Below are 12,306 nucleotides of genomic sequence, written 5' to 3' on the forward strand. Positions count from 1 at the left end.
TGGCATGTTTCACCACAGATGCCCCCACCTCCGAGGCATTAAAAATTGGTGAATGAGCATTATATGGAAAGAAATTTATGTCTGAACTTATGTCGTGGGAAGGGAGGAACTGATTTATAAATGGAGCAAGTTGGTGAGGCTGTTATTTTGAAAGAGATGCTTGCCTTTTTCTTTTAGGTCTAGCTTATGTTGTACATCTATTTCAGGCCAGAGTTTGAAAGAGAAACAATGCTTTCAGCTGAAGGCATTTTCTTTGTCTGCCCATTATAGCTCCCCTTTGGTGAGCTAGAGTTCTATATTTGGAAAGATGCTGTGAGGGCAAGTCCCTGCTGTTCTCAAGCTGGCTTTTCACAGCCAGTGGCTATGGCAGATGCAGTTCATGGCTGGGCTCATGTGATGGCTTTGGGTATGTCCATACTGCAGGCAGCTCTGGGTTTGTTGGGCAGGAGATTCCCTGAGCTTTAATCTTCCTCCTTCTCCTAACAAATGCTCCGGGCCTCCAGTGTGGGCTGCCTAAGCTTCTTAGGACAAGTAATCCTGCCTGGAAGTATTGTTCATGTTGCTTTATCTGTCTTGCTGTTGGTCTTTGTTCTAACTGGATTAAAACTGACACCTGGATGCCTGAATGCAATCCCTCTGCCTCCTTGGACCTCTCTGAGGTGTATGTCCCATGGAATACATCCCATGGAATCTACTGCTACTCCCATCCAAATGGGAGGTGTGACTTGATTTCATATATCAGTTGCATCTCTGAGTGTTTCCCAAAGTAAGATGAATTGTTGATATTAGTAATGCTGTCTTGCAGCTGAATATGATAGTCCCCCATGGGAGATTAGGTCAAGACTAGTGTGAACTGGTTGTGCCAAGCATTTTGTAAGTAGCAAGTCAAAATCGGAGTGGAGTTATTAATTAAAAAAAAATAGAACACAGCTAGAAGGATTATAAAATAGTTCATCATTTAGGAAGAAATTAAGGGTTGGGATACCTTCTGGAAGTTGGTGGGTTATCTGTGAGATGTGAAGTGTGCAGGGAGATCTTTCACCAGTGGTGGTGGTGCTATAAGAGTAAAGGCAAAAAGTCTAATATTAGGAGACAAAGGATCTCTCATGTCTGAGGTGTTAAACACTGTGTGTTGCTGTGGGCAAATCACTTGAGATCAGACTTTTCATATGCTTAAACTCACACCTTTCTCATGCCTTACTGAGGGTACACTCAGCTCTGAGGCATTCAGTGAGACCATAGATGGGGGAAATGAGAAAGGGAAGAGAAGAACAGTAGCGAATTAGTGAAAGGTTTTATGTTCAGGTGGGATGTGGCTGAAGTGGACTGTGGATGGAGTGAATGTGGAGCTGGTACAGAGAGGAGAGGGTTGAGCAATGTGCTTATGTGACCTTGTAATCATGTTTGGGGTGGCTGTGACGTGCCAAGCCTTCAGAAAACCTCAGCCAGGCAGCCCTGGAGGGAAGGGATTTCCAAACAAAGCCTATCTGAATGTGCATGTAGAGATGATGAAGGGGTGCCCACTCTGCCTGTTTGCCTACATTGGTTCTCCTGTGTCAAGGAGACAAAGAAAGAATTCCCCTCGGGAATCACTGGGCTGGGTAATGACGTGAATCCCTGACAGAGGCCAGAGAGTGAGCAGATAAAGCTGAGGGCACTCACTTGTGTGTCAGCACATGTGAGAGCCCAGCAATCTCCTCTTCTTTGCCTTTCACTTGATTTATTGCCATTTCTCCTCCCACCCAGAAGCCTCTCTTGCCCTTATGAAGAGGGTGGAAAGCAGCTGTGAAATCCTCCCCACAAAACCTTTCAGTCCAAAGATAGACAAGGGAAATTTGGAAGAAACAATGAAAACAAGTCTCAATGCCGAACTTCCACAGAATCAATTTGTACAATGCTGTCCCTACAAGGAAATGAGCCCCAAGAATTTCTTGTGGTTGCTGAGGCTTTTCCCCAGCTCCAGCAGCAGTGCTGGCAATGCTGGCAGGTGGAGTGTGAGCCAGTCTCCAGAACTATCAGTGGCTTTAAAGCACAGCAGTGATTAGACCTGCCCTGAGCAGAGTTCTATGACACGCTGTCAAAGCCTTAGCAACAGCCCTTCTGCTGCAGGGTTCCCTGTCCCGATAGCACTGCTGGAGCCTCACCAGCTGTAGCAGCAGCAGGGCAACTGGATTTAGAGATAGAAGCAACACAGGAGACTCATTTCCAGTGGGTGAAAGAGAGCTCCAAAGTTCTTCAGTCTTTCAGTCTCTTTTGAATGGTTATTAAACAATTGCTACAGAGAATGAAAGAGAGAGAATAAATAAGAGTGTTTGCCAATGAAGGTGAAATGAATTTTTTAGGGAGAGAAAGTTTTTAGGGAGAGAAAGTGAGAGCAGTGGCACAGATTCAGCACAGGGCTCTGGCTCGCTAACGCTGGCACAGCCCTTCTCAATCTCTGTGTCTGCAGGGCAACACTCGGAATTGCAGCAATGCCAGTAAAATCTGTAAATAAACCCAGGGCTGAGCTGCTGTGGGAGGTGTTTGGAGGCAGGGCTTGGAGTGTGGAGGGGAGAACCTGAAGACTTGAGGAAGAACAGGGCTGCTGATTCCCAGCATGGATGGCTGCAGCTCTGGGGATGGGAATGGAAACTCCCCCTGAAGTGCAAACCTTGGAAAGGTCGTGGCTCTGAGACAGCAAAGGACAGATTATTGCTGAATAGGAAAGAGAGCATCATCCTATAACTTCAGCACACCAAATCCATGTGTTTCCTGTGTTGGAGGGATACAGTTCAAGCTTTGTGTAGACCAGAGGGCATATGCTGCAATGGCATAACAGCTGTCACTGTCTAGTCAAAAGCTGAATTTCCTCCTTATTTTTCATTATTTAAAATTGCACTTAAAAATTTGTGGTCATTCCAATTTTAATCACATTCCAAATTTTACTATGTAGAAAAAACAGACATGTGGAAGAACCATCCCAATAATGCCTATTAATTTTAATTCTTTATCCCTGCTTGCTTCATTATTATATTTACACCTTAAGTTCTACTAGCCTTGGCTTTGACGTGGGGTCTATTTTCAGATCCCAGAGTTTGGCTGAATTATATAAAATGGAACATTTCCAATGGAGAGGAAGGGGAAAAAACCAAACCCAACCCTTACCTTTCATTATTTAGGCTTCCACAGATTACTGCTTCAAAAAGCCCCTGCAGTTATGTCAGTGTGACGCTGAAGCTCTCAAACAGCGAATATCAAGAGAATTTGACCCAGAACGTGCTGCATTTTGACATTTACTGCCTTTATCTTCCTTTTAAACATTCTAGCTACATGTTGTGAAGAACAGACATTATGATGTGACCGGGTTATTGCTTAATAAGGAGTTAGACATGTGCAAATGAAAAAATTAATTAGTCTGTGAGTGGCTAGATCAGGGTTAGGGTTAGGCTGGGTCTAACCTCAGCAGCCAGATGCTGCCTTAGCACCAGCCTCATGTGCTCCATGGTGCTGTAGAACTGAGGCTGGTGTGAGCTGCCTGCTCTCAAATACCCTCCATTGTAGATGAGGAAGGGAAGCTGAGGCTGTGCTGTGGCTGCCCCTGGCGGTCTTCCTGCCCATCCTCTCAAATTCTGACTCAAAGTCTTTTCCTGCATGCTGAACCTCAGGCACCAGCTGGGCAAAGTGCTATGTGGATGATCTAGCAGTTTTTCTAAACCTATTTCTCTGGCTCTTGTGCATTCTAGGGAAATGAACAAAACATCTCATTCTTTCTCAGGACCCTACCTATGCTGTTGCCACTGCTGTCTCATGCAGGCTGCTCTTTGAAATGCTGCAAGCCTGGAGGAGCTGTGGATGCAGAGAGCCTCATCTCTGACCTGCAGCCTGCCTTCCCTGCAGTCAGATGTCCTACTTGTGTCCTGCAGAGCTGTGGGGAGGGGGACAGGACGAGGACAGGGTCACAGCAGGCGTTGGGGTGCTGCTGTTGGGGGTGGTGGCTCAGCCTGCTTGCAGGGACAGCTTCTGCAGAAAATGCATCTTCATTGGCAGCATCTGCCCTGTTTTGGGTGAGCCTGATCAGTTCTCAAGTGATTCTGTCTCCCCTATTGCAGCCTGGCAGTCTTAGGTGCAAAAAGCTGCTGCAGGGCAGTGGGAAAGCTGTCTGCTTTCCACACCTTGGCTCCTTTTCCTGCAGAGATATCTGCACAATACAGCACCATCCCCACCCTCACTATCCAGCAACACAAACCACAGAATGACAGAGAGGTGAAGAGCAGGATGGCTTTCTCTGCTAAATCCTTGTTGAAAATCCCAGGCAAATTAATAAGCTTTTCTCCCTGCTCTGCATTTGCAACAGATTTTCCCACTGAAACTTCATGCTTACCTGTGGCAAAACTAGTCAGTGTTATACATTTCTAGCAGCATTCTGCATATGTTTTGCAGCCCTCTGTTTTGGCACACATGGTGGGTAAAATGAGCATTTTTTTCTAGCACAAAGACACATTTGAAACATTTCTTAAAACTGGCTATTGGCACTGACTGAAGGTACCTAGGTGAGATCTAATTTTTTGAATGAATGTCCAGATTTTCAGAGACATTTAAATGTGTGAGAATGAAAGGGAATGCAACCTTTAAAGAAAGCCTCTCAGCAGGTTAATGGATTAACTTGTACAGCTAAAAGGCAGTTCTGACCTTAGTATACAAAGGAGCTTTGAAAAACCCTGCTGAGTGCTACCTGCATGTTTAGCCATAGAAATGCCTTTTAAATTCAGGTCAAGATGCCTATTGTGAATCTGTAGGAGAATGTTACTTTGTGATTCTCGAGCATGTTTATGCATTGTTCCCAATTTGAGGCTGATTTAATAATGCCAATTAAGCTCAGTATTGTGTGCACGTGTGGCATACAAATGAATACCCCAGTATTTTCAAGCATGTTCCTTTTTGGCAGCATCAATTAGGACCAACAAACTGTAAAGTCCCCAATTCAAACTGAATTTAGTGCTGGGGGGATGTACTTAGGGACCACAGTCATTAGAGAGGTTGAAAAGTGGGAATAGCTGGATAACAGGAAAGATTTGGTGACCTATTCTGCATATTTTCTTCTGCATATTTTGTTGATATTCCACTTGCATATGAGCTTCTCGGGCAGGTCTAGCTCTCTCCACCATCCTTTGGTGTTTGGTAATGGATAGAAACAGCCTGACCTGTGTGCACAACAGGGGAAGTGATGCCTCCTTGGGAAGCTCATGGGGATTGATAAATGCATTGCATGCAAGGAGATTCATTTCATAGGTTTCTTTTTGCACTTGCACCTGCTGCATGAAACAGCTTCCAGCTTTGGCACATTCAAAAACCCCTTTGCAATCCAGCCCCCTTCCCCAGATATTTTAAGCTTTGAGTTTCCTTTGGCTGGACCTTATGGATGTGCTTCATCTGAATAGGGCCAGAGGGATGAATATAAAAGTCAAACTGATGGATCTGTTTCTAGGGCTTCGTAACATTGAAACAACACCATCAGATTAAAAAGAATAGCGTTTTTTATCTTGTGTTCAAAATAAGTCATTCCTTCTTTTATTTTTAAACATCTAACTTTTGCGCAGAGAGGAGGCTTCTGTACAAGTCAGCCTTCTTTCTTGGAAGAGATCAAGGAAGATGATGCTTTCTCAGTCCTTCAGCTCCATAATTCATGTCCTTTTCAAGTCTCTTATGTTGTACACATTTTTTTTAAATTGGCTTCTCTGAAAGGTGTTTGTTTCTTTGGTTAAAAAGACCAACCAACCAAAACCCTCAGACAAAACAGACCTCAAAACTCTGAACACCACAAGAAAAGTTGAAATGAGAACTCAGGTTTCCTGTCCATTGCAGCAGCCCAGCTCCATGCAGGAAAGGTGACTCTTCAAAACACAGCTCAAGGGAACCTTTCACTACAAAGTGCTTTTTAAAGATGTTGTACCCTGAGATTACTGCTGCCTTAGAGATGGTTTGTACTAACCAGCAGTCAGGAAGAGCTATGGCTCTCAGCCTTGATTGCATTGGAGCTAGCCTCCCTTTTATGCTCCCAAATAGCTCTGGGCACAAGCAGTGACATGTTAGATACTTCTCTACCTGGGCTGTCAGCAACACAAGCTGCCCTTGGATATTTCACTGCCAGTAATTGAGAGTATTCATAAAATGAAAATCTTGCAGTGGTTTGCCAGCCATATGGTGTGTGTGCAGCCTTATTTTCTGGCATCATAAACTCCTGGGTATCCCCAAACTCTCCCTCAGTCATTCACCATCAGAGACAAAGCACCTGCAGTTCAATTTCTCTTAAAGAAAGAAGTCCCAAGTCGTCCTGCTGAGATTTGAGCCAAGGGTTCCTGGGTATGTCACTAAGTGTCATTTGACTTCACCATGCCCCAAGCAGGGTGCATGGATTGTGTCCCTCTCCCTGCCATTGCTTTGAGTGTACACAGCACTCAGAACAGTTTAAGGCTGAATGATCCAGAAGTAAAAAATAAAAAATGAGGCTGGGTGTCTTCCCCTATGTGTGGAGCACACGCTCTCCTGTCAGCAGTGTCTTCATGTCAGTCCCTGTGGTTTCCAGAGCAAAAAGCTGCTGGGAATGGATGAGATACAAATGAAATGACAGCTCAGGAGTGAGCCAAGAGAACACCAGGCTCTTTTGAACTGAGTAGTGACTGGATGGGGAATGGAGACAGCTGCCTTGGAGGAAGGAGGGGGATTTAACCACATTCCCTGACACACTTTAACTATGTATGAGATGTTCTATAGGGCTCTGCTGTGCTTGTTAGCAGATGTGGCCTCAATGAGTGTCCTCATCACTCCTCTTAATCAATCAAGGATATATTGACCCCCTTTCCCAGTCCCCTTCCTTGTGTCCCTGGGGTGGGAGAGCTGGGTTCTCACACTGTCAGCCGGGAACTGCCTGGGTGATGAATTTGTCAAGAATTCTGTCTGATTGTGAACCTTCCAGCCTCTTTATCTTGATGTGAATGACAAGCTGTCACAGCCTCAGCCATGTTGGTGACATCTGACCCTGGGGAGGGAGCTGACACCATCTCCTGAGGAATGGCTTCTGCCTGGGGAGGCAGTGCCAGCCCTGCACTGCACTGGGAGGAATGCCTGGGCATTCTTTTGGCAAGCTTTTAAGTGCATTTCATGTACCTTGTTCTTCTTTGTTACTACTTTGAAGCTAATTTAATTTAGAGCTGTAGAGACTAGCTTGACTTTCTAGGGTACAGCTGTCTCCAGTTCTGTACTTGTACACAAGAAAAAGTAGGATACTTGTAAGGATGCCTGGAGGAAAAGCCTGGAGTCACTCTTCTTCCTGGGAGGTGGAGATGAAAGAGGCAGGAAGACTGTGCCTTTTCTCATATTTTAACCTGACAGAGCAGGCAGAGATGTTTGGAAGGTGCTGCAGTGAAGGCTTTGAGCTGAACCTGGGTCATGCTGGCCACTGGAATGGATGTAACCATTAGAAAAGGATTGTGTGGGTTTTTTGCTCTCATCTTTCAGCATTACACTGAAAGCACATCTGTATACAACAGCTGGATCTCCCAACTCCACCTGTTGGCAGGGTGTGGGACATTGCAGACTGCAAGAGAACTTTACCTTCAGTGTAAGTTTTAATGCCTTGCTAACAAGCTGGAATTAAAGAGGACAGGATGATGGGTGCTTTTGCATAAATCCTAGACTAGCAGTGCTATGAAAATACCAGCAGCATAAGCAGCTTTTCCCCACCCATATTCCCAAGACTTGTGAAACTGCTGGTTTTAAGTCTTTAAAACAAATCACTGTGCAAGTGCCTGAATATTTCAGATCTGTATTCTGGGCCATGGGGAAATGACTTTCAAGGCACCTGCCTCAGATGAGATCTTCCTTCTGGTAGGATTTATAAAGCACCTATTGCTGTGGTGCCTGTGTGTTGCTCCTGAATGTCTCAGTTGTCAAATGTGCAATCATCTTTACAGTCAGTGGTTCTGTGACTGGATAAATTCCAGTAGTTGAGTACAAGTCCCAGGGGTTTGAGGCAAAATGCAGCCAGGTTGTGTGTACACTTGAGGACACTTAATTCTGCCTGGTGAGAGGGGCTGTAGAAGTTTAGATATTTTCAGCTCTGAGTCCGGAGTCCATTGGTACTGTACAAATACACAATGCAGGATTCCTTCCCCACACTGCTTGTGGTATAGAGAACCATGACAGCAATAAATCAGTAAATGAGAAGTAGCAGGGTGAAGGGCAGGAGGAGTTGACCAACATGGGTTCAGCCAGGGCAGAATTTTTTCCTACATTTCTATAAAAATATTGCATTATGTCTTTATATCCAGGTGTGATTGCTGTAAGGAATTAGGCATCAGGTTGAAGATGTTAATAAAGCACCAAGTCATTAGCTTTCAGTCAATAATTTGAAGAGGGTGTTCTGTGTTTTAGCATGTAGAAAGCGCAATTTCACAGAAGAAAGGATGGTTAAGCTGATCTGCAGAGCCCTTTTGGTTAATTTCTTTGTCCAGTCTTTGGCTTCTCTGCTGTCCACTGTCCATAGTTCCAGGCTAGTCCTGGGTAGTTGTGCCCCATCAATGTGTGAGTATTTAAATCCTTTCATGTAGTCAACCCTGTATCTATTCTGGAGAGGGGTTCTGTATTTTCAGTTTGAAAATACAGAATACAGTTCTGTATTTTCAGAAGGAGTCCTTCTGTTTGCTTCTGGAGACAGAAGCAGGCCTAGGATTGTCCATAATGTTGCCTTGAGCTGTGAGCTGAGATTAGAGTGCAGAAGAAAACAGAAGGGATCTTGGTTTTCAGGCTCCTCTGCCTGCAGTGATTTCCAGCAAAAAATATCCTGGCAGCTCAGATCTGAGAGGGTGACCTAGGCACAGGGCTCCTTTGTCCAGCTCTTTAACAGCCCGGTTTTACTGGCTAATCCAATTGTGCTTTGGCTTGGGACATGGAGTTTTTCTTTGTTGTTGCTCCTGGTTCCTAAGCAAAGGATCTGGAAGTTGCATTTGTCTGTGTGTCTGCTAGTTGTACTCTTGCCCAGATATCCAAGCTGCTGACTTGGAAACACTTCAAAGTTTTCCATTCTGCAGAGTGGCTGTCTCGACTGCTACTACAGGGAGTTTTTAATGTTTTCTGATTATGGAACAGCATTTATTATTATGCTTTATAAGACAGTGCAACTTTATTTATACCTCTTTTTTGGTTAATATATAAATGAGTCTCCTTTGGGATTCACTGGACATGATGAAACAGCTAAGATTTTGCTAATGTATTACCACAGAAATCAGGAAATCAGAGGAAGGCATCTGGACAGATTTGGCAAGTTTTTTAAATGATTTAATCCCTTTTTCCCCTCCTCATCTCCCCTTCATCCCTTCTTGAGACAAATACAGAGATTTTCTCTGGGCACGCTATCAATTTCTCTGGTCTGGCATATGGCTCATCAAGTCATCTTTCTTGCGCTCTCAAACTTTTCCACCTGTTCTCATCTTCCTCCTGCCCTGTCCTTGCTCTTGTACACAATTTATGAACTCCTTGCTCTGCTTTCCTGTCCCAGGCTTACTCATCTTGTTATATCTTGATGCCAGCAAAGATGCTGTTGGTTTGCCATGTGGTGCTAAGAGGTGCTGGTATTACCACAAACACCATTTTCCTGGCTTGCTGTAGCCCCACTGATGCTTCAGTGGTCTTGCTGCTGCTTTCAGTGAAACCCTATTCTGTTTCTATTCCTCTTCTATGATTTATTGTTCCCCATAATGTGTTTTGTGTGTTTGGCTTTGTTCAGCATCAAAGACAGGTAAAATTCTGGAGGTGGCTAACACCTGACTTAATGTGCAAATTACAATGCTGATTGAAAGTCCAAACTTAAAACAAATGTAGGTGTGAAGTCCTTTTCCAAGATAATTATGAATATGAAGAGTTTATACAAGTTCAGAAGTTCTCAGGCAAATATATGGAAGCAAAATCAGCTGAGAGCTGAAACCCCTCCCAAAGGCACCACTGCTATTTTATGGGGTCTCTGGGCTGAAAATGGCTGGAGTTTGAATCTGTTTTAGCAAGTCCTAGCCCTGTGTGTCTGCTGTGGCCTTGTGTGCTTTCCTTGGCACTGCTGGCCACAGGACACTGGACTCTTTGGACTTCCATCTTAAGCTGATGCAGCTGCTCTTCTCTAGGCTGGCTGATTAACTCTGCACTTAGAATACATATTTCTCATTTCATTCCCATTATATCTATGCTTAAAATGTAAGGCTATAGGGGTACAGTAATTCCTGGGTCACTTTTCTCAGACCCCTTCCTCATTGGCAACTGGTGGCAGTCCCATTATAAGCAATCCAGGCTGCCTTTTCAAAGTCATTAGGTTGTTTGTCCCACTGCTGCCAAGAGGATGTTTCATGCCTTCATTTTCCAGTGCTTAAAACCCATCCTTTCAATTCCAGCTAAATTTATTCATGGCCATTTTATATCCATTTGTCCCGGGGCCAAATTTTTTCCTCAGCTCTGAGTATCCCTCTGCCTTCCTCAGTGTTTACTTCTCTGCCACCCAGTGTGTCTGAGGGGAACAATCCAGTCGTCTCTTGGCTGTCATTTTGTTAAGGTGACTAAACTCTGATCTTTAAGACTCCTAATGAGTTATGTCTCTGGTACCATCATGATTTCCTTGGCAGGTTTCTGCATGGCTCCTTCTGAGTTCTGCACACAGCTGTTCAGGTGAAGCCTTCTATGAGGACGTCCATGCTCCCTTCTCCACTGGTTTTCTGAGACCTGATCTGTCCTTTTCATGGTTGTCACCCTGCTGGTTATGCTTGTCCTTATCCCTTAATGGGCTCATATATCCAGGGTGTCCTTCTACTCATTTCAAAATTATGAGCCCCTGGTCATAACAGTAATCCTTATTAAACCCTAAATGCTTAACCTTGCACTTTGACTATTATATTTCATCACATTTCTATTCCTTCAGAACTCAAGAACATCTTGTTACTCCTGAAAGATATTCTGAACTCCCTGCTATTGGCAGCAGTTCCTGACTTCACACGGTCAGCAGATTTTGTTAGTATACTCTGACTTTTTGTGCCAAGGTCATTAATGAAAAGCTGAAATAAGATCAGTCTGAAAAGATCCTTCAGGACTTCCACACATAAGTTCCCTCTAGACTAATAATTCCTCTTCTAGCACAACTCCTGTCATTGAGTCTTTAACCTATTCCTTTCCCACATTGTAATTCTTACACTAATACCACGTTCTCCAGCTTGGCTAATAATTCCCAGTGTGGCATCATATCAAATGCTTTATTGAAGTACAGATAAATTGATCTACCACACTTCCCTTGTGTAGAAGAAGTTGGTTTTCTTATCAAAGAAAAATACCAAGTTAGGCTGACTTGATCTACTCTTGGTAAGTCTGTTTAATCCCTTAAAATTATTTTACCTGTTTTGCAGTTTATCCTCATGTCTTTTATGTTTTTTTTTTCTCTCAAAATCTGTTCTAAAGCAGTGCATATCATTGGAGTCTACCAGGCCTGGACAGTTGGGACTGGAGATTAGATGAGAACATGCTCTGGGAATTCTGGGATCCTTTGAGGATGAATGAAGTTGTCTGTGTACAATGTGGTTCACAGACCTCCCCCAAAAGTACTGGAAGATCCAGATTTGCTGATTTATTGTCTGAAGGGAGGTTTGCTGGCAGTGTTGTCTTCTTTATGACAGCAATGTAGCTCTGCTGAAACTCTTAGCAATGCTCATAAGCACCTACAACATAAAACAGATGCCTGGAGGAAATAGTGAGAACTCTTCTGCTTGGAGCCAGAGATATTCTGGTCATTCCTCCATTGCTCTGCTGCTCCAGCAGGTGATTGAGACGTCACATTAGGCCTGTAAAATAGAGGTATGCAGAGCAGTCCCTCTTTAAAGACATACTGGAGAGTGAGCTTTGGGAGATGCTCTGGGTGGAATTTTAACTTGCTTAGAGTTGATTACTCTGTCCCAGGCTTTGAACTTGTGGAGAGACTGAGTGATCAGTGGCTGTGGAGTGTTCCTTTTCTGAGCAGGCTGAATAGCTGGGGGATGACATTACTCCTCCACCATCTGAATGATTGCTGTTTAGTTGGTGCTAAAGAAGTAATGAAAGCATGGCTGTGCTTCCACTGGTGAGATTTTTAGCTACTGATTTCCTGTTCTATCTGTATTTGAGTGTGTTTTCTTTGCAGTTTGTAAAGCTGTTGTTGAACTCTGACAGATTCATTATGAAAGAATGACTTTAGATGGAGATGTTGACCCAGTATCAGCAAGAACCAGCTCTTGAATCTTAGTCTGAGCTGCTGTTAGGACACACAAA

At 43.9% G+C, this 12,306-nt stretch overlaps 1 protein-coding gene across 1 annotated transcript in view; it reads left to right on the forward strand.

Annotated features, from left to right (window-relative positions):
* Positions 1 to 12,306, forward strand: part of AGBL1 (AGBL carboxypeptidase 1) — a 248,017-nt gene that overhangs the window by 12,380 nt on the left and 223,331 nt on the right. The gene's annotated exons all lie outside the window — the stretch shown is intronic.

This window comes from Melozone crissalis, unplaced genomic scaffold (genome assembly GCF_028551555.1).
Source record: "Melozone crissalis strain CALT ecotype California unplaced genomic scaffold, PUWL_Pcris_2 ptg000014l_1, whole genome shotgun sequence".
NCBI classification, from domain to species: Eukaryota; Metazoa; Chordata; class Aves; order Passeriformes; family Passerellidae; genus Melozone; species Melozone crissalis.